Consider the following 20,713-nt stretch of genomic DNA (forward strand, 5'->3'; position numbering starts at 1 on the left):
TACAGTGTTCTTGGGGTTTACATTGATATACAGCCATTGTTAGACTACTTGGAACACAGCCTGAAAGCCAGCATATATCTATATATAGAGAGAGACAGAACTTATGTATATGTATATATTATATGTATATATGTATACATATTTGTAATATATATATATATATATATATGCTTTAAGTTCTGTTCTTCTAGAGAACCCTGACTAATACACTGTCTCAAAAAAAAAAAAAGTCTGAATCAATAGGGAAGTATCAGTGGAGGGAGAGAAGACACACCCGAAGGGCACAGCAGGGAAAGCTGTTTAGGAAAGCTCACCACTCGTTGTTAGGATGTGCACGCGCACCCGTGAGCCTCGGAGGTCAGAGCGGAGCTTCGGCATCTTCCTCTTTTTACCATTCGCTTTACTGCTTTAAGACAGGATCTCTCATGGAAGCAGACATTGACCGTTTTGGCGAAGCTGTCAGACTAGCCAGTAATCTTCGCAAATGAGCTAGTTGCTATTCCCCTTGCTCTAACGCTGGTGCTAACAGGCGCTTAGCCACTGGGCCTTCTCTCCAGCTGTAGGAGTGCTTTTTTTTATGTCTGAAGTCAAATTTATTTTCTTTTGGTTGGGTCGGTGGGTAGCACAGGACACAATGTTCCCTAGGAGTCTGTGTCCCTGTGTTTTTGTGAGGGTCTCTCAATACATGCTTGTGATCGAGGGTTTGTGTGTGTGTTGGGGAGGGGATGTGTTTCTCTGTTGAAGGTGGATGATTTCCGAAGGTCCTGCCAACTGCAGGAGACAGCCAGGGTCTAGGCCTGAGAAGACGTTGGGGTCTGGGTGAGGTTGGTATAAAGGTTGCCTCGCCTTGGATCTGGAGTGAGCTTCTCCCGGCAGCTTTGTGTCTGGAGACTGACTGGCTGCCCCAGAATGATTGACCCAGGGCCTCGCCCTTTGCTGTAGCATCCCAAACATGCCTCATTTTGAAGCCTGCTGGACTGGAAAGGGAGAGGAGCCCCCTCTTTCTACCCCAAGGGCTCTGCGGCTGCCCTACCCCCAGCCGACAGCAGAGGGGGCCCTCTGCCTTGGGATGGAGGTTGGGGCTGGCAGGACCGAGGCTGAGCCGGGGGCGGGTGAGAGAAAGTGGGAGGGGTTGGAAGTGAGGGTGGTGGGCGAGGGTGGATTGGAAGTGGGAGCAACGAGCGTGTGCCGCACAGGTGAACCAGAGAGAGAGGAACGGGGCTCTTGAGGGAACTCCCATGGCACAGAAGGCACGGGAAATGCCGCAGCTTCAGCGCTAAATGCAAATGATGCGAATTACTATGCAAACCTGCAGCTCCCTGTCGGAGCCCGCAACTTGGGTGGCTTTCCCAACGCAGCAGAGCTTGGGGAGAAAGCAACGCAGGCCTCTCTCTGGCTGTGGCTCTCTCCTGGAGAGACAGCGGAGGCACCGAGGAAGAGCCGGCTAGCCTTTGCCCTTCTCCGGGGCCTGGCCGTCTGCCCTTAGAGCTTCAGTTTGCCCTAACGCGACCTTCTGACAATTCGCCCCAGGGAGCGGGGTAGAGATGGACCCCGAAACTCTGCAGCCTGCCTCGGGGTGGGGGGCTGAACATATGACCTCCCCCCCCCCCACACCTTCTGCTCCTAGTTCCCAAGCCCTTTGCTTATCTCTTGATGGGGACCGGGAAAGCAGCTTGGCATGACGTTGCTAGGGGGTGTGATGGGCGGTTGCTAGGTTCTAGGAATGTTGCTATGCAACGCCGGGCGGGGCCCTGGTTGCTAGGCCGAGGAGGAGTCGCCCGCTGCCCAAAGGGTTTTAGAAGAACTATGTCCGCCCCTACCGGGACCGGTGTCGACGCCCCCAGGCTGGGCGCAGTCTCCAGGGTTCCTTCCGGTTCACACCCTCTGTCACTCCGTGATCCTCTGGGCTCCGGAGCGAGGAACCCTGGGTCTTTGTACACGTGTTGCAGCGCCTGCTGGTGAGGGGGTAGGGGGAGGATGTCTCTTTTGAGTTTCCATAGCAACTGCTCCTGTGTCACCGTATTGCTCCCAAAGGTTTAAGCAGTTGAGTGTACAAATTTACATATATCTGCATGTCATTAACATAGAGGCGGAGCCCGAACTTGTTTGGGCAACTATCCCTGGACAGTTCCCCTGGCTTTGCTTTCATCCCGTCTGATGGCCACCTGGACTGCGCATGCGTGAGTGCTTTTACTTCTCCGTGTTCTTGGCTTTGAGGTGGGTGGGAGACTTTTGAGGGTGACCATGAGCTCAGGTCCTTACAGAAACATCCTAACCGAAGATTTTGTTCCCTGAGCAACAGTGAGACTTGTTGGACCTCAGTTCTGCCTTTCCTGCCTGTGTCATCTTAGGTTGGTGCCCTTCTCTGTGGCTCGGTTTCCTTCTCTGTAAAATAATTTCTAACTCACTGGGTTATGTGAGCGTTTGTGGGCTGCCACGTTGGCTCACCCTCGTCGGTGTTCTGGCACACAGTGGGGCGGTGTGTGCTAACTCCCTGCCTCTCTCCTCAGAGCCCAGTTCCACTCAGAACCTAGGTAAAGCAAATGAACTTCCTTTGCAGCTCCAGACATGACAGGAGGAACTTCCAGGTGTCAGGGCAGACTGGATTCCAAGCATGGGATGAGAACTACTGGCCAGGCCAGGTTGGTGCACCTGGACCCTGTCCTCTCACTCCACTGTCACCCTCAAGGAGTCCACTGTGTGGGGAACCCTTATATCCCTACCCAGTTCTGGAGCTTAAGGTGGTCGCAGGCCCAGCAGCTGGAAGGCTGGAGTTAGACGCCCATGATGGAGCAGGGGGCCGGGTGAGGAGAGTAGAAACTTTGCTCTGAGATTTGCATGTCTGGGCTTTCACCAGAGGGGACTGAAGAGCTTGGGGCAACTCCCTTGTCGTTCTTGGACCTCAGTTTCCCTACTGAGGACACTTGGGAGTGTCTGCTACAACAAAGGTGTGTGTGTGTGTGTGTGTGTGTGTGTGTGTGTGTGTGTGTGTGTGTAGAGCTGTTTTGAGGCAGCAGCAATGCAGGGAGTGAATTCCCCGTTCTTGGGACTACGTAAGCAGAAGTGTGGCTGGAATGGAGCAGAACTTCCGGGAAGCTGCCTCCTCCAAAGGTGGAGCTCCTTCCTAAGCCTGACTTCTGTGTTTTGGCAGAGGCTCTCTTTCTTTCCTTTCTCCCAGTGTCCTTCTAACCTTAACCACCTCGACTGCTAGAGCCACAAGGAGGCAGAAGAGGCATTAAAGGGCGAAAGCCAGTTCCATTCTGTGCCGGGGATAGCTCTCATTAGGTTTAATTAAAATAAATAGGCTGGCTTCCTGTCTTGGGTAGACTGTGGTTGTTGGTGATGAAGAAGGGCATAGGAGCTTGGCTCTGACTGGTCATTTGGCTTCTGGGAGGAGCTAGGACTGTTTTCGGACTAGATTTTGCAGGTGTCGTTCTGACTGCCGTATGCAGGACAGCTCTCTGCTGGCAGTAGACCAGGCTCGTCCCTGTAGCCACCTGTGTGCCACAGGTGAGAGTTCCAGGGACAGGCTGAGAGCCTGGCAGTGCCCGGCTGGCCTGCTCGTGTCCCACTCGAGGGGCCAATTAAGTCTCTATCCCTAGCCGCGCCGATTAACAGTTAATAAGGCAGCAAACACCTGCAGCTACGGAGGCGAATTAAGAGCAACAGTCGGCATAATACACAACCCGATAAGTGAGCAATTAACAACCGGAGAAAGATTAATAGAAGCAATTATGTCCTACTTGGAGCTCTGTAAATACATACGACTGTCAAGCACTGGGGAATTCAGTCCAGTCTCACCTGGCTCCACCCCGGCCACAGCCTCTGCAGGCAGTGGAGACACTTGGGCTAGTCTGTAGGGACTAGATCACACGGCCGGCCAGTGGCACGAGGGGCACGGCAGGATATGTACACAAGAGCATAGACATCCGAGCATACCGAAAAATGGCCCACAGGACACACCCCAACCACAAAACTCACATTCACAGAGATGGATAGACGCAGACACATGGAGGCCCTTCCTGAAACATACACAGACCTGCAGGAAAATGCCCACTGGGCCACAGAGAGAAACTCACGTGTCACACAGAGCGAGGGCCACACGATGTATGACTCATATATGATCTGAATGTGGACATATGAATGCATAGCTTCGTGGGGTCACATTTTCATATTTGCCCACCATGTTTGCCATCTTCTGAGGCCGCATTGTAGAGAGTCATCTTGCTGAGAGATAGAGCATGGGAAAAATGGAGTGAGGGCAGGAAAGGACACGGAGGGGCAGATGTGTATGAACACATCTGCAAGAATGAGGCATGTTTATGGTGTTAAGCACTCGTGTCTGTGTGTGAGCATGTTATCAGTTTGTACGTATGTTTTAACATGTAAGCATGCATGCACCTATATGTTTACATTCATATGAAGCTATAGTGGTGTGTTATGATGTAAACATGATTGTGTGTTCATCGTGTGCTTGGGTCTGGTGGATATGTGACTCTGTGTGTGTGTGGGTATGACTTATACTCGATTCTGTATAATGTACCACTGTATGTAAGAGGAGATTTTACATGTGACCGGTCTTTCTGTGGGGGTGGGAAGGGGAGGATGCCTTTGAAACCTAGGGACTCTGGTGACCTGTGAACCCATGAATCTGGGGTCCACCTCCAGGAAGTGGGGTTTGAGGAGAGTTAGGGATTCCTTAGGACACCTTGGCTGACTTAGGTTCCCTTACAGGATCTAAAGAAATGGAACTGAAGATTCTCCTATTCTGAACAAGGTCCCCATGGAAAACCCTCAGACCAGGAAGCTGAGGCAGAAGGATGGTGTCTTAGTTAGGGTTATTATTGCTGTAATGAAACATTGCGACTAAAATCATGTTGGGCAAGAAAGGTTTATTTGGGTTACTTTTCCACAGGAATTCAAACAGGGCTCCTAGGAGTCTGGAGGCAGGAGCTGATGCAGAAGCCATGAGTGCTGCTTACTGGCTTGCTCCCCAAGACTTTCTCAGCCTGCTTTGTGTAGAACCCAGGACCACCAGCCCTGGGATGGCTCCACCCACAATGGACTGGGCCCTCCCACATTGATCACTAATTGAGAAAATGACCTACAGCCAGATCTTATGGAGGTATTTTCTCAATTGAAGTTCCCTTCTTTCAGAAAACTCTAGCTTGTGTCAAGCTGACATAAAACTAGCCATCACAGATGGCAAGTTCGAGGCCAGCCTAGGCTAAAGAGTGAGCTGTAGGCCAAAATTATACAAACAAAACCTATAGCCAAGGCCAGGAAGCTATTTCAGTTAGTCAAATACTTGTTGTGCAAGCAATTGAGAGCCTGAGTTCAGCCTTCAGGGCCCACATGAAGAGCCATTCATGACATGTGTTTGAAATGCCTGTGCTGGAGGGGCAGAGACAGGAAGATCCCTGGCCTCACCGGCCAACCCACCGCGAATAATCTGCAAGTCCCATGTTTCCGTGAGAGACCCTGCTGTGTTTCAAAAGCAAAACAATTCAAAAAGCAAAAGCAAAATGAACAGTTTCTGAGAAACAGTGCCCAAACTTGCTCTCTGGCCTTGACATGCATACACATACCCAACACACACACACACACACACACACACACACACACACACACACCATACACCCAACAACCTTTACATAACACACCTAACACAAACACACACAACACACACACAAACTTAATACCTGTTCCTCCCTTCCCCCCGCCAAAGAAACTCTCCACCCCCGCTCTCCAGTCTAGGACACATACCATCATACACAAAAATCTTACTGTAAAAGGACATAGGCCAAACATAGAAAATCATGAATATAAACATAGGAAATGCTCCTCGAAGGTACACCAGGATCTAACCACCATGCCAAGGCTCTCTCACACACAATATCACTCCTGCAGGCCCATACACCATTCTTGTCTGAGGTGAGCCTAGGGCTAGGCCTAGGAGCACAGAGGGTGTCCTTTGACAGGCGCTGCCACCTCCTTCAACCTCAGACTGGCCAGACGGTAGAATCTGGCGGATCCCAAGGGGGCTCTCCATCACTTCTGGCCTGCCTGCTGACAGGCAGGTTCCCTGAGGCCTGGCTGTGCTGCAGGGGTGGAGTGTAAATAAGGAGCGAGGAGACCCACCAGCACCTCCCCAGCCTCCCAGCCCCACAGTGATGGCAAATTGGCTCAGAGCTGCCCCTACACTCCGGCCTCTGAGGGACCTACAGGACACGAAAGGACCCAGAGCTTAGATGGGCACTTCAGCTCCCACAAGGAAGAGCCACCCCTCAAAGCCAGGACTGGCTTGCAGAGACCACAGCCAGCCCGCTGCTCCTCTGCCGACCACTGACCAATGAAAGTAGACAGAAACAGATCTGGGGATCCCAGCCAGTCCCTCCAGCCTGCTTTCTTTGACTCACTTACTCTCACCTTCTCACTCATTTGTTCATCCGTCCATTTGTTTGTCTTCTCGATTGTTCAGTCAATAAAGACATTAAGGAAACCATGACATTTAGTGCCCCTGCTTTTTCTGGATGCTGGCCTGGGCATACAGAGTGGGTGAGGGGCAGAGGCGGTCTGGACTGCAGAGAAGTCCCAGGGCCCGCTCCTTCCTCGGTTTCCTGAAACGAGAGAGGAGCTGCTGCTTCTGCAGCTGGAGGGAAACCCACCAAATCCCAGGATGACGGATAATAATAGCTGACGTGCGCTCGCACGCCGCGCCAGGCATAGTTCTGAGTGCTTTATGCGAATTAGCTCCGTTCGTCGGCACAACAACCCACAGAGGCAGCTGCTATTATTAACTCTATTTGTGGTCGCAGGGAGGTGAAGCAACTTGGCCAAGGTCAAACAGCTTGTCAGAGTCACCCCGAGTGATTAAGGCCTCCCAAAAGAGGCAGCTAGTCCTCCAGTCCCGCCACCACCACGCAGCTCCGGGGCCTTCCGGGGCCTTCCGAATGTCCACGGACACCTCAGCTCTCCAGCTAGTTGCTTGGTCCCCATTCCTGGCAAATAGCCCCTCTTTGAGTTGGGGAAAGAACCCCACAAGCTCTAGGGACTGGCTTCTGGCTCTTTGGGTGGAAAATTCTGCGGTCCCAGGTGACACAACCCTTTGATCCTGGGGAATCTATGAATTCTTTAACTCTAGCAAAAAAGGGCTGACACGGGGGTCATCTAAAGTAGGGGTCGCAGGGAAGAGATGTCAGTCCTGGAGGTGGGTGACTGGTCCAGAGTGTAACCAGAGAGTCAATCATTCTGCAGCAATTGAGGCAGAAGTGGCTGAGTATTTCCTCTCCCACCTCAGCCCAGACCTTGCCATATTTAAGCACTTGCGCCCAGAAAAAATACTTTGGGTCCTGGGTGAATCCCTCAAGGATGATTAATTCCTAATCTTGTCATCTCCGCCACTTCATCCTTGTCCTTCCTGCCCCAGGGATTAGGAAGGAAGTGGGGTTTCCAGGGTGGATCAGCTGGAGACCCTCAGAGCCCACAGGCAACTCTCTGCCTCTACTTGTAGGGCCTCAGGATTCCTGTTCAGCCTCCAGAGGCTTTTTCACACAATTACCCAGGCCAGGAATTTGGATCCCTGGTGCCAGCTCGGCCCTTGTTATGCAAATGTAGGCAAATGAGATGCAAACAGAGCAGTCCCAGATTAACAGAGAAATCCCCAGCAGCTGGAGGAGTCACCAAGTCAGTTTGCTATAGCTTCCCTGGTAACCCCCTCTGGGGCTTCATCCACCTGGATCTGCCAGGACCACCATCCTATCCTTCTACTCTCCAAACCAGCGGTCCTCAACCTTCCTAACAACGCTGCGACCCTTTAGTAAGTTCCTCATGTTGTGGTGACCCCCCAACCATAAAATTGTTTTCGTGGCTACTTCATAACTGTCACTTTGCTACTGTTACGAATCGTAATGTAAATGTCTGTGCATTCTGGTGTTTTTAGGCAGCATTGTAAAAGGGTTAGCCAACCCCCAAAGGGGTCTCGACCCACAGGTTGAGAACCACTGCTCTAAAAACAGTCTGCTCAGACACAGGAAGGGGCTGGAAGGGTGGAGGCCCCTCAGCCTCTCTCCCCACGTTTACCTGGTCATGGCAGGAATGGCAGTTAGTCTCGGCGTTTCCCAGTTTTGTTCATGTGAAAGAGGGAATTCTCTCTCTCTTTAGCCACCCCCCCCCAACGCACACACACATTCACACACGGGGTAGAAGAGTCCCTGCTAAGGACACGCAAATACACTCATTCAGACCCGGTTACACACAGCCCTGCCCACTGCGCTGCATAAATCAGCCGAAATCCTTGTGACTCCCTCCCCTGGTGCTATAAATTAAGCCTCCGGTCATCTACATGCTACAGTGCATTGGGCCATAAGGCCGTGTGTCTCCACTTTGAGACTAGAGGGTGAAAGGTACTCCTGATGGAAGGTCACTAGGCAGGGTGAAGGCAGCTAAGCAAGAGACCAAGGCCCTGGGCATGACCCTGGGGAAGGAGCCCAAATGTGGGCAGTGCCTACCAGAGCCCTTGGGGGTTCTGGCTGGTGCCTGTGCCTGTGGGAACCTGGGCCCTGGCAGGCCCAACCAGTCCAGGCCCAACTTCTAAAAATAAGAGCCCAGGAGCGGAGCCTCTGGTTGGTTCTGTGGGAGCCTGTTGCCGTGGCAACCCTTCTCAGAGGCCTCCCTCCTGGCTGGGTTGCCCCGTTTGGCTGCAGGTCTCCGTGCCAGTCCCCCGGTGCCAGCCCCTCTGCCAGCCAGCCCTCTGTCCTGGCTTCCTTGGTGGGGGGAGCAGGTGTGGGTGGCACAGGCGGAGGACCTTGGGAGCCCTGACAGAGCACAATGGTCTGAGTGTGAGATCCAGGCTGGGTCTGGATCTGGATCTGGGTCTGGGTCTGGATCTCTGTGGAGGCTGTGTAACGGCGGGGTGTGCGACTGTGTGGGGGCCTCTGTTGGGCTCTTTCCCTGGGTGTGCATCAAAGCCTGTAACTTGACGGTTAGGGTCCCTGTGGATAGCCGTGCTTTGTCTCTGTGAATCTGCACCCTGCGTGTGACAGTCTGTGTCTGTGTGCTGAGGGAGGGGCCTGGCTGTGGTTTCCTGGGAATGTCCCTGCCCTGTCCCTCACCTTCCAGGGTTTTAGGCTTCAGTGTAGAGGAGAAGGCAGTACAGAGGTGCCTGGAGTAAGTGGGAGCTCAGCATGGTCTTGGGGTCAACTCTTCCTCAGACTTGCTATAAACACCACATAAACTCCAAATCTTCCCCATGTGGGAGCAGTGGGAGCAATGGGGCGGGGGGATACTCCAAGTGTGCAAATTAAACCTGGGAGTCGCTGAACGTGTGTGCGCACTCATGCCCGTGCCTGTCTGTAAGTATGTGCTACGCTCACTGTCAGTGGCACAGCTCCCCTCCCCCAGCCCACCTCTTCCCTCCAATCCATCACCAAGTCTTGTCAAGTCTGCTGTAATCACTGTTGCAGGGTGCCCCCTCCATTTCCCTCTCAGCCACGGGGCCAGACCAAGCCATCAGGTAGGCTGCCTGACAGGCCTGCTGCTGCACTGGCTTCCAATGTTGCCACACCCCATTCCTCCCGTCCCTGTCCTTTCTGCTCTCTCCTCCCCACAAGACCCACTCGACCAAATGTATCCCTTCTGCCCAGTTTTTGGGCCTCCCCACTCTCGATTCTTCTCCCACCTTTTTGCAGCTTGAGAGCTTCCAGGAGTGGTCAGGATGACTTTCTTGTCTGGAAAACAGAACCTGCCTGTGCTAGTCAAAGCTGCTCCCTTTGGGACTCAGAGTAGCATCACTTCTGTGACCCCCGTTCCCAAGGTGGGCAAGCTTGTCCTGGCATCCTGGCTGCCCTCACTCCATACATAATGTCTTTGTCTTTCTCTTTATGGGGACTGAACTTAGGGCCTTGCACACACTACCACTGAGCCGTCCTTTTCCCACTTTTTATTTTGAGAGACAGTTTTCCTAAATTGCCCAGCCTGGTCTTGTAATCAACCCTGTGTCCTGGGTGTGGCTTGCATTTGAGTTGTTTGCTTGTTTTGTTTTGTTTGTTTGTTTCGAGACGGGGTTTCTCTGTGCGGCCTTGGCAGGCCTGGACTCGCTTTGTAGACCAGGCTGGCCTGGAACTCACAGAGATCTGCCTGCCTCTGCTTCCCGGAGTGCTGGCGTGTGCCACAGGCCAGGCATGGCTTGCGTTTTGAATCCTCCTTATTTCTGTCTCCTGAGTAGCTGAGATTCCAGGACTGGTGGCACATTGCAAGGGTGTGTGTGTGTGTGTGTGTGTGTGTGTGTGTGTGTGTGTGTAGGCCAGAGGTGACATCAGGTCTATTTTTCAGTGGCTCTCTATCTTATTTTATTTTCCTACCTTACTTGTTGAGACAGAATCTCTCACTGACTTGGCAGGCCACCTGACCAGCAAACCCTAGGCATTCTCCTGCCTCTGTTTTCCTTCTTTTGAACATACAGACACATGTCACCGTGCCAACCTTTTTACAGTGCATTCTTGGGTATCGAACTCAGATCCTTGCGCTTGTGCAGCAAGCGCTTTGCTGACCACCATCTCCCCAGGCTGCATGCCCTTCTTAGAGCATTTGCCCTGAACATCTGTAGATCCGGAGGAAATATGAAAGCATGAGTTGGAACAAAGAAACCATCCCTAATCCTCTCAGATCAGCTGAGTTTGTTTCTCAGAGACTTTCCACACATTGATTACCTATTTTCTGTGTGCAGCCGGCGCCCAGCCCTTCGTGCAGTTTTCGCTTCTTGCTTTTGTTTCTCTCATACCACGAGCATTTCCCGCCCCAGGTGATTAAAAATTCTCCAAGAATATGACTTTTAATGTTTGCATAATATTCTTCTATATGGATGGATCATAATTTATTTAACCAGCCCTCCACCACTAGACATTTTTGTCAGCTATAATTTTTCACTGTTATAAATAACGGCGCTGAGCATCCTTGTACAGGGCTCTCTTTTATTTATTTATTTTAAACATCTCTGGTTACTTCTTAGACCGAGTCCCCGAAAGTAGACTTACGGGGTGAAAAGGTCTGTGAGTTTTTAAGGCTCTTGACATCCAGGGCATCCTGTGGTACCACTGCCCACAGGTCCAAATGTTAGTAGAGTTACCACGACACTGCCCACTAGCCTTCCCGAAAGCTGTCCTAACTCCCTTCATCCACGGAGCCTAGCTACCGGGATTTCAGTTCTCATCAACACTGCAGCTGTCTTTAAAAAAACAAAACAAAGCAAAACAAAAACCCTGTATTAATTTCAGTCGGCAGAAACAGGTATTGTACTGTTGTTCTAATTTGCATTTCTTTGGTTCCTGGTGAGATGAGCCCTTTGTACTCCTTCCTAGCAGGCAAGCATCTCAGGAACTGTAATTATATCTGTACTCCCAGCCTCTGCCACGCCCTCCTCAGCTCGAGGGACTGGAACAGGAGGGGGACCATGTTCCTGGATTACCTGAAATGATTGAGACTCTGCCGTCAGCCTGGGCTTCCAGCGAGGCCTAGCTTACTCTGAGACTCCCCTCGCCTGCGTGGACCTGGGTTTCCTCGTGTGTTGCGCAGGTTTGAATGTGGCTCGATTTGATGTAGGAATAGGTGTTCCAGGATGAGGAGACCACTTGAGCTAGTGTTCATGGACACGGGCTACCCCATCGAAGAAGGCAGGTGTAAAAATGGCCAATTCCTCCCTTCCAGAGGCAGGAAGGTTCTCAGGTGCTTCTTGGTTCAGAAGTGGGCAGGGGCTTAGAGGAAAAGATGCAGAAGAGACTTGGTAAAGGCTGTGGCAGCAGGCAGGCCTGAGTTCAAGTTCGGCCAAGACAAGGAGGTCTGTGTCTTTGGGTAAATCCAGGCATGGCTCTGTTAAAATCAGCAAGCTTTGTGTGGCCTGTACTTTTTAGTTTATGCCTTTGGCTAGAAGGATTTAATTACTGTCTTTGGTGCTCACGGAACAGAGAAGGAGAACACCTCTCCCTGGGTGGCACAGCATCCCTTCAGGAGTTGGCCCTCTGCCACCAGGAACATCTTGGAGGCAAACCTCGGCCGGGGTGCCCTCACCCGTTCTGGCTCAGGACATGTTCTAAGACAGACACGCGCAATTTCTCTGCACATTACCAGCCTAATGATACTGTCTTTTGAAGTCTGGGAATGAGGAGAAATCGGCTTTTTCTCGGTAATTAACGTGAGTGATGGGCCCTGAGATGGAGCAGTAGCCCCCCAAGTGGGAGAATGAAGATCTCAAGAAACTCAGCTGGGTCATCCCCCTGCCTCAAGGAGGTCTGTGCTTTAGCCGGGGCCTCTTCCTGGGCTCCCTGGGACTGAGCAGCCCCCTCCCCAACTCCCCTTGCTTATTGGTCATTCCTCCAATAATCACTAAACAGAAAACACTAAGACAGTCAAGGGTGTCCTCCTTAAGGCTGCCCGCAGCCCTTCCTACTGCAGTCTGCCCTGTGCCAGTGCCCTCAGGGGAACTGCTGTTGCTTTTGGGGGAGTCCTTAACTTAGGGACCCTGTATGTGCTCTGTGAGTGTGTCTGCCATACCCACTCAATTTCCATGTGTGCTTGGGGATCTGAACTCGGGTCCTCACCATCCTCCTATTTCCACTGAGCAAGTTCTTTACCCACCGAGCCACCTCCCCAGGCCCTCCCTGTAGGTTTTTTTTTTTTCCTTCTGTATTTATTGAAGGCTGGGGTGGAAATCCCCGGGTGGCAGTGAGTGTAAGCGGCTCCTGCAGGCTCTGTGAGAATGTTGAGGAATGAGCCGAGACCAGCTGGGGACAGGGTTGGGCCAAAGGCTGGAAGCTGACCTGGCCTTGCTTCCTAAGAGAAACTTGACTCATGACATTTTCTCTGGATCTCTGCCTCAGTGTTCCCACTGTCCTTGGGGGACACCCTGAGACCCACTCATTGTCTCCTTTAGTCACTCACTGTCCTTGTTGCCACGTCAATCAGGGCTGATAACGTCAGCTCCACTCTTTGCCAGTGAAGAGCTCAGCCCCAGGGATGTGGGGAGTCCGGCGCGTGTAGCTCAGCTGTACAGTGACCAGGGACCAGAAGAAAGCTTCTACAAGGAGCCATGGGGAGCAGCAAGGGCTTGGAGGGGTGCAGGAACCTGGCCCCTTTTGTTCATGATATCAGTTCCCAGAGCACAAGGGAAGATGGGAGGTGAGATGAAGAGAATGGTCAAGGTCCCCAGGGATCAGATAGTGAAAATCAGCCGCACAGAGGGCGGAAACCTGAACTTTGTTCTGACAGCACCAGGGAGCCATGGAGGGTTTAAATCAAAGAATACATATGGCAGTGTGGGGGACCAAAGTGGTTGCTTAGAAGAGACAATGGGTAGGAATTGGCGTGGGAGGGAGGGGCAAGGGGATGGCTTAGTGGGGAAAAGGGCTGGCCATAACGTAAATTTGGATTCCCAGAAAGCCTGATGCCCTGGTTCACCTGCATAATCCCAGCACTCTACTGGGTAACTGAGAGGTCGAGATAGGAACCCCTCCTGGGAGCTCACTCCAGCTGGCCGGGAGCACATGGCACATCAGAAGAAGCAAGGGAGACCCTGCCTCAATGAGGTGGAAGGTGAGAATCGACTTCCGACTTCCGAAGGTTGCCCTCTCACCTCCACATCACACACACACACACACACACACACACACACACACACACACACGCACGCACACACACGCTCGCCCTCACTCCAGGGTGTAGTAGGGAGAGCACATCTATGGTCTGGGGGCTGTAAGAGGAATGGGAGGCCTCAGAGTGGCAAACAGGGAGGTTAGACCATCTGCTCCACGAACCGGAAGATGATGTGCTGGTGATCCAAGTTGAGTCTCAGCAGCCTCTTCCTCCTCCTTGGAACCCTTGATGGCTCCCACCAGCCTGCTGGAAAATGTCCTGGAACAGAGGTGCCCCTCCGTCCCTCTGTATCCCTGAAGTATTGCACTCCCCTTCCCCCACCCTGCACCCTGGCTGTGTTCCTCAGTCATGGTGAGTGCATTTGGCTCACTTCTCAGCATCCAGACTTGTGCTCACATTAATTATTGTCCTCTCTCCCGCTCCACCCAAGCCATCCTCCCTCCGGCCTCCCCGCCTCCTCCATGAAGCCTGCCCTGCCTGTTCAGTTCTTTCTTTTCTTAGCACAGGTCTGTGTGGATCATGTTGCTAAGGGCGCTGAAAGAAGACCTGAGTCCTTGGTTCGGGTGGGGGTGGGGAGGAATGCTCTGTCCTCCTGGGGTCCTAAAGGGCCCAGGTGGGGTGAATGGTCTCATCAGCAGCCCTCTTTTTCCCCAGCCAATGGAGCTGTTGTTATTGCTCTAAATTAGGCACCAATTTGCCCGTGTAATTGTTTGCTAATTGGCATGAAATCCTAATGTAATTAGTTGGGCCCCTTATCGGGGAGCCTGGGGAGCCAGAGGCAGTGGGGGGCCGCTCCAGCATGGAGGGTCTGGGAGGCTGGGGACACGTTTGAGGAAGGAGGCCCTGAGCTGCCTTCGGGGCTGAGGCGAAGACTGATGGAAATGGCAGAATCCCACAGGTGAAAGGGCTTTGGCGAGGCCAGCACTTGCTACCCATCTCACAGACTGGAAAACTGAGGATGAGGGAACTTCTTGGGAGCTGGCGGCACAGCTGGGTCTGGCATCCAGGTTATTGCTCTACAGCCATCCTGCTGGGGGTCAGGGTGGTAAGGGCCATGGCTTTCTGGCATCTGTTTCCAAAGGCAGGTGAAGAGGGTTCAGGTAGGGACCCCCCCCCCTTCATTAATGTGCTGTGTACAGAGCTTGGGCAGGATGGTAAGGAGCCAGAGCCAGAGGAACAACTGGGCCCATGAGGCTCTGGGAGTTTCTGGCCGGCGTATCGGTGAGAGACGGGTATTGAGAAGATGGGGCTGGAAGCCTGGCTTTCCTTCCTCCGCTGCCAACCAGTGGGTTCCCTGCCTAAACCCCAGGCTCCCCGTCTCTCCCCATCTCTCTGGGAAGGGTCTTGGAGCTGACTCCTCTCAGCCTGGCAGTGCTGCGTCCCAGCTTTTCTGGAACTGTGCAAGCAGCTGACTTCCCATTGGTGGTTTAGATTGTCTATCCTGGGAGCACTGATGCCGCAAGAACCGGCAAATGCTACAGAGCAGAGCTCCCCGCTCTGTCTGTGCCGGTCCCTGGACAGGGACCAGCATCCTACAGAGCCCATCCGAACACGAGGGCCTCTTCCCAGAGATCCTGATCACACTCTGGCTTAGGTATCACCCAAATCCCAACAGCAGGGGAACCGAGCCCAGCGACCTCTTGGGGAATCTGGCCAGACCTCTCAACTCTCAATTGGGCTCTCCTACTCCAAGACTTGATGACAGCTTCGCAGAGACTGTAGAGACTATAGAGAAGGGCCCTGCTTCATCAGGTGGGCAGTCTGGCTCTGATGGACCAGATGAGAGCAGGTCCATAGGAGGTCATCTAGAAAGGGCCCTGAGGTCAACAGCCTGGCCTGCCCACCCCCTGTCGCTGGCAGGAAGAGGCAGGGCCGGTCCTAGCATTTTAGATACATTGTCCCCACCCAAACAGCCAACTGACTCTTCTGCCTCCGGTCACCGTCGAGCCCAAAGTCTCCTCTGTGTTGGGTGCCCAGGCGTCCTTTCTCTTTAATTCCTTTCCTTCCTATCTCTGCTGTTTCCTGGTCACTGTCTCTCCGATGTCCTGAAGGCGCCTCAATGCAGCAAGTCCAAAATAGAAAGATCGACTTCCCACAGCCTTTCCCCATTTGAGTAAATGGCACGCTCCTCCCCAGAGCCTTTGCACCTGAAGCTTCTCCTGTTTGGGCGGCCTTTCCTCCCTCTCTTCCCTCAGGTGTCCGCTCAGATGTCACCTTCTCAGAGAACCTTCCCCAAGCGGCCCCCTGGGCTCCGTCACTCCCGCCCCCTCAACCTGCGTCATTCTTTTCCTTTGTCCTCATCACACATGTTCCATTCATGAGCCAACTTTTTACTAAGCCAACTCTCCAGCCCCCCCTGCCTTGTTTGTTTGTTTGTTTGTTTTGTGTTGAGACATAATCCTACTATGTTGCTCTGTACGGCCTAGACTCTCTGTGTAGACCAGGCTGGTACGGAGCTCACAGGGATCCGCCTGCCTCTGCTTCCCTGAGTGCTGATATCAAAGGAGGGCGCTGCCACACCCAGCCCCTACTTGTTTCTTAACGAATTTTTTGTTTTACTTTTTTCCACGCGTCCATGTGTGTGATGTGTGCAAGCATTCACGTGTGTGTGTGGGAGCGCATGTGCTTGGGGATACATGTGTCTTCCTATGAACGGGGAGGCCAAGGCTCACACCGGGAGTCTTCTTCAGCCACTCTCTGCCGCAGTCACTGCCGCAAGGTCCCTCAGTGAAACCCAGATCTCCCGAAGGCTGGTCTGTTTAGCCAGCTTACTCCAGGGAGCCCGTGTCTCTGTCTTCCCCGGCGCTGTGACGGCAGGCAGGCCCCCATGCCCACCTGGCATTCACCTGAGCGCTGGGGATCTGAATTCCAGTCTTCACATTTGCAAGTGTTCTCTCTACCAAGCCATCCCGTAAGCGAATTTCAGTGCCATTCTGTCCTGTCCCAAACCATTCATAGTTCCCCTTTGCTTTCAGAAGAACACTTCCCTCAGGTTTTGCCTACAAGGCCATCTGTTATGTATTTCCAGTTGAACCTGGCCTCATATAGGCTCCTCCAAATACGCGCGCACACACGCATACATACACACACACACACACACACTCAGAGCTGGGTGTACTATTTCTTCCTTTTGTTTAGTGTGCCCTCCCTTCTGTGGCCCCACATTTCCAAGTCTTTCCTTCATTCAGGCCAGCGGTCCTCAACCTTCCCAACACTGCAGCCCCTCAGCACAGCTCCTCATGGTATGGTGACCTCCCCCCAACCATAAAATCATTTCTTTGTTACTACTCCGAAACTGTAATTTTGCTACGGTTATGAATCATGATATAAACTTTGGAGATAAATGATCGACGAAAGGGTCGCGAGCCACAGGTTGAGAACTGTTGGTTTAGGCAGTCACTGTTTCTAGAGTTTCAGGGCCGGCCCTGTGCTGAGCCCTCCTGGCACCTCGGAATGCTGCCCCTCTGTCAGGGAAGGAGACTTGAAGCCACCATTCCATCTCCAGGGCCTCCCTTCGTGTACCTGGTCGTGCTGATGTTCCTTCCCTGGGCCCAGCCAGGTCTCTGGGAGCTCCTACACAGGGGCAGCCCCTGTCCTTAGCTGTGGATTGGCACCCTATAGGAAAGCCTGGATCTGGGGCCTCCCAGCTTAGGGTCCTCAAGGCCCAGCAGAGAGCATGACTGAGTAGAGGGACCATCAAGTGACAAAAGGCTCCCCATGGTCCCTGGACTGTGAGCCTTGGCCCTCTTCTTCCTCAGAGACTCAGACCTGGGGATGACGGTGTCAAATGATTGGAGTGTATATACACATAGACTGGCCTGAGTTGTCTAGTGTGTGTGTGTGTGTGTATGAGCATATGTGTGTGTATGTGTGTGGTGTGTATGTATGTGTGTGTGATTGCACTCTTGGGTGTCTTAGACTCCTGTGAAGATATGCAAGCTGTCAGAGGTCCTTGGGAATGCCATGTGTGCTCTCTGGGCACACGCATGCAGGTGTTAACGGACACAGCTGTTTCTGGACTTAGAGGTCCTTCTGGTGTTCTCTGTGCAGCCTCCAGCACAGCCGTAGTCAGCAAAGCTCTCCCAGCAGCAAAGGCCCATTGCCTAAGACAGATGAGCTGCCCCCTGCCCTCAGCCAGCACGGTGGGGAAACCAGCGCCAGGTGCCCCTCCCACCAACAGCCCATCCTCTCCGGCTGTTGCCTCCCGAAAGCCCATTGAGAAGCACAGGTCACCCAGCCCCTGGAGGGGGGGGCAGGCCTGGTTTCCATTCAGTGCCCAGGGAGGACTGTGGTTTGTGTGGCGCTGGCTGCTTCTCTCTGTCTTGTTCTAGTACTTCCATGGCCTTTGATGCCGCCACACACTCACACACTCGCACACTCACTGGCACAGAGACCAAACACACTGGAACAGAGATACAGTCATGCGCTTCTGTGTCTACAGATATGTGCCAACATGAACTCAGGACATGAGACAGGAACACACAAAGACTGACACACTCATATGGACCGAGCGTCCAGGGACACCACTGACATGACACAGGCTTTCAGGAGCATTAATTTGGCGATCGTCACAACCTCTCAGCCTCACTGCACTGACACATTGCCCCGTGCAAGCACCGACACAGGGTCTCGGAGGAACATGTTTCTGTCCAGATGCATACCACATCTGCAGGTGCATGTTTGTGGATACGCCACAGGACACACACGCACACAAAACGAACCAACATGCCCATCCAGCTCTGCCTGGAGCCCAGGCTGCCTTTGAAATTCAAATCTTCACTCTCTTTTTCCAACCCGTGGCCTCGCTGGCGGCCCCAGCACCCTGCTGCCAACCCGACTAGTAGCTCAGAGCTCACTGTGTCCGCCTGCCCTGAGTGAGTAGAAATTAAAATTCATTCCAGGGTCCATCCAGCACCGTGTGGGGTGCCGGAAGCCCAGGGGTGGGTCTTCTTATGAGCAGGAAGAGGTGCAGGACACCACAGGAGAAGGTGTCAGCCTGCCCCAGTGGGTGACCTTGACCCAATCTGCTGGCCAGTTATCTCAGAGTTCCCATGAAACTCTGGGTAAGGCAGGTGCAGAGCTGACAATGATGGCCGACAATGCCAGGCAGGGCTGAGCTCTCAGCCCCGTGCGAAGGGTGCTTCCCAGAGCATTGTTCCACAGGTCCCTGGAGTTAAGAATCACAGGTCTACCCTGCATATCTGCAGACTTACACCATGCAATTAGTTAGTTATGTCCGAGAACTAGGCACATACCAGAGAGTGTACTATGGCCTGCACCTAGAAGAGCACACAGCGAGGCAGGAAAAAAACATATACTGAACCTACTGATTAGTTAAGATCTATGCCACACCCTGACTCACCAAAGGCCAAACACACACACACACACACACACACACACACACACACACACACACACACGGGGTGGGGAAGAGAGTAGGAAAGGGCTGTGAGCTTTCAAGGAGATGGAGGTGCCTGTGAAGAGGCTCCAAGGTTCTGGTCCAGGGAGGGTCAGGAGACTCCCTCCAGGAGGACGGGGACCCTAGGCAAGCCTGGAGGGACTGATGCATCAATCCATCTTGGCTGCCCTGGGTCTTCTCCCCTGGGCTTTGTACCATCTGGGTCCTGCCAAATGGGCTTGTGCCAAGCAGGACGCAATGGGCAGAACAGGGAGAGAAGGGGACACCTAAGGAGTTAGGGCACCAGCTCCTGCGGCAGAGCCCCCCTGGAGCCAGATGCCACATGTTCTTCGTTTAGTGTTAAAGAGAACCCTGGGCCTCACCCTAAGGTCTCTGCAGCCACCCCATTTCACAGATGAGAGACTGACAAGAGTCTGACAAGATCCACGTCTCTGCCTCATCCAGGGTTTGTGCAAGACCTTGCTTCAGCCCTGCCCTGTCCTTGTCCTCCTTGTCGCCTCCCTCCCACCCCCTCAGAGGACAGACCAAGCACCAGCTGTGGAAAACGATTTATTTCAGGATTAGAGCTGATCTTCCCAAGAAGACCTGCTCCCTCAGGGTGACGGACCTGGAGGGCTTGACTCTGGGCCCTGGATCCTGCAAGAAGAAGCCACCGGAGTTTAGCTGGTGACAACAGTTGCTGAGAACAATTTACAAGGACCGCTGTCCCCCCCCCACACCCCGCCCCCACACCCCAGGAGGACATCCATCCCTTGGGGCATAGCTGTCACTGCTGGGTGAAGAGTGGGCCTTCTAACTCAGAACCATCCGTGGTGTAGTCTACTCCTGGCTGGGCGTGAGGCCTATGGAAGGAGGCAGGAGGAAGAAGAGGTTCGTGGAGGTTATGGTCAGAGGGGGCAGGGCTCAGAGCGCCTGGCTAACTGAGTGTTCTGCATATCAGAGTGGGAGTGAGTGGGGCTGCGGGTACACGAGTGGGCGGTTGTGTGCGTCAATGTGTAGGGGGAGAGTCTGTGTGTGTATGGTGTGCCTGGGTGCAGTCTTTGTATGTGTCTGCCTAGGCTTTGTACGTCAGGAGGTTGGATCTTGCTCTGAGCTCTCTGCTGCTGCGAGTCTCTTGTGTTTGTGTGTGTGTTATCTGCAGGGTGAATAGTATTTCCATGCATTTCTTTCTTTTTTTTTTTTTTCCTACTTGTGGTGTAGAAAACATGGGTGTCTAGTGCTGGGGTTTGTGTACCTGCTCAATGTCTGGGTGAACGTGATATGTGGACAGGGCAGGTGCTGTCTGCAGATGGACATGGTACTTCCTTGTATTTAGCACATGCCTGAAATGGTTACCAGGGCCAGCCCCTAAAGCCCGACTCAGGGAATTGGGGGGTTAGACTAGGGGGAACTGTGCCTGATCTCTGATCCGAGCCTGGAGCAATGGGCAGGGCATAGATAAACAGATGCCCTTTAGACCAAGAAAAATGAGGCTGTGGAATTGCACCCTGGAGCTGCATGTGTGTATACGCTGGTGAATCTCTGTGGCGGTGTGTGTCGACACAGGTCTGGAGGGTAGAGGGCGGAGGGGTGTTCTTCAGAGAAGAGGATCCAGATTTAGAAAACACACACACACACACACACACACACACACACACACACACACACACA

General features: G+C 53.0%; 1 protein-coding gene across 1 annotated transcript in view; it reads left to right on the top strand.

Annotated features, from left to right (window-relative positions):
* Positions 1-2,091: 2,091 nt before the first annotated feature.
* Positions 2,092-20,713, top strand: part of Adgrb2 (adhesion G protein-coupled receptor B2) — a 60,817-nt gene continuing 42,195 nt past the window's right edge. Inside the window, 1 exon segment of the mRNA XM_055611357.1 lies at positions 2,092-2,180. The gene's annotated coding sequence lies outside the window, so the exon portion shown is untranslated.

Source organism: Psammomys obesus, unplaced genomic scaffold (assembly GCF_907164565.1).
Source record: "Psammomys obesus unplaced genomic scaffold, mPsaObe1.curated_primary_1811, whole genome shotgun sequence".
Taxonomy (NCBI): Eukaryota; Metazoa; Chordata; class Mammalia; order Rodentia; family Muridae; genus Psammomys; species Psammomys obesus.